We start from the raw sequence: 1,948 nt of genomic DNA on the forward strand, positions 1-1,948 counted from the left end.
GACGCTCGTTGTGTCGCGGAAAAACCGGTTATATCTTGTCATATATAACCGGGCGTATTTAAACAGGGCTGCTGAGTCGGAGTCGGAGTCGGTCGGAGTCGACAGTTCGGACCGGAGTCGGAGTCGGAGTCAATTTTGGAAACCGGAGCCGGAGTCGGGGTCGGAGTCACCGAAAATCCTTCGACTCCGCAGCCCTGCCAGGCCTCTACGGAGTCGGAGTCGGATTTGGAGGCCGTCGGAGTCGACATTTCTGTCTGGAGTCAGAGTTGGTTTTTGAAAGCCGGAGTCGGAGTCGGAGTCACCGACAATCCATGCACTCCGCATTCCGCAACCCTGATTTTAAATAACGATTTTCTTAAGAGATGCAATTTGTGGGCTTCCGTTTTAAGTATGAACCGTTAAAGCTGCTTATCATTCAATTTTCGACATTCCAATACCCTGTAACCATCATCACGATAGACAGGCATTGATTCCCAAGCAGATATATCGTCGACGACTCAAACAGTTCAGGTTCTGTCTTCTTTCCCTCAGAACGCAATGAAGCAGGTATGTTTGGCAGGTATACGTTCATTGCTGAGCTATTTCCTAAGAACCCATCATTTTACGCCTCCATTTCCCCTCCTGCTTTATAGAGCCTCCTCACGCCACAGGGACATCAGCATTGACGTCCTGTCCCACAGGATATTTACGTTGGACAGGCGTGTCCAGATATCGCCACACAGGTGTAAACAGAGCTGCGTGCGAGCCGTCCTTGTCGCCGCTTCCAGCAGCGCGCCGGCCGGCGATCCATTGTTCGATCACCCAGTGGCCTCCTCATTCCCTAGCAACGAGCCAAAACATTGCCCCTACAGTGTCTGACAGGCAGGCGGAGCTAATAGCAGCGCCCCAGTACTGGATACATGTCCCGAGTGTGTGTCAGAGGCTGTACTGGCTGGTCGGAGAAGTTTTACCAGAACACCTGCAGATCACTTACGTGTGAGTGTCCATTCGGGAAACGTCCCTTGAGGTCTTTCCCGGCATCAGGCCAGGTCCGATTATCGCTGAGGCAACACGTCCAGAGTCGATTCTCGTTCTTCCTTTCTCGTATCTCATTTCCCTCCACCATGCGTGAGGTGATCTCCATTCACATCGGCCAGGCCGGTGTCCAAATGGGCAACGCCTGCTGGGAACTCTACTGCCTCGAGCACGGCATCCAGCCCGACGGCCAGATGCCATCCGACACCAACACGGCCAACGACGACAGCTTCAACACGTTCTCTCCGAGACGGGCTCCGGTAAGCATGTGCCGCGCGCCATGTTCATAGACCTCGAGCCAACTGTGATTGACGAGGTGCGCACGGGCACGTACCGCCAACTCTTCCACCCGTCTCAGCTTCAGTCCGGCAAGGAGGACGCCGCCAACAACTACGCCCGCGGACACTACACCATCGGCAAGGAGGTCGACGAGGTGTCCATGGACCGCATCAGGAAGCTGGCCGACCAGTGCACCGGCCTGCAGGGCTTCCTCATCTTCCACTCGTTCGGCGGCGGCACCGGCTCCGGCTTCACCTCGATGTTGATGGACGGCTTAGCGTCGACTACGGCAAGAAGTCCAAGCTGTGCTTCTCGATCTACCCAGCCCCGCAAGTGGCCACAGCCGTGGTGGAGCCGTACAACGCACTGCTCTTCACGCACACAACTCTGGAGCACACTGAGGTGGAATTTATGGTCGACAACGAGGCCATTTACCAGCTGTGCCAGAAGAACTGGACATCGAGCGCCCGACGTACACCAACCTGAACGGCTCATCAGCCAAAGTGGTCTCCTCAATCACTGCCTCGTTGCGCTTCGAAGGAGCGTCAACGTGGACTCACGGAGTTCCAGACGAACCTGGTGCCGTATCCGCGCGCATCCCAATTCCCGCTAGTCACATACGCACAGTCATCTCGGCCGAGAAGGCCAGCACGAG

General features: G+C 55.8%; 1 pseudogene; it reads left to right on the forward strand.

Moving 5' to 3' along the window:
* Positions 1 to 993: 993 nt before the first annotated feature.
* LOC122364912 lies at positions 994 to 1,937 on the forward strand (annotated as a pseudogene).
* Positions 1,938 to 1,948: the final 11 nt, after the last annotated feature.

Source organism: Amphibalanus amphitrite, unplaced genomic scaffold, assembly GCF_019059575.1.
Source record: "Amphibalanus amphitrite isolate SeventyFive unplaced genomic scaffold, NRLGWU_Aamphi_draft 000707F_arrow, whole genome shotgun sequence".
Classification (NCBI taxonomy): domain Eukaryota; kingdom Metazoa; phylum Arthropoda; class Thecostraca; order Balanomorpha; family Balanidae; genus Amphibalanus; species Amphibalanus amphitrite.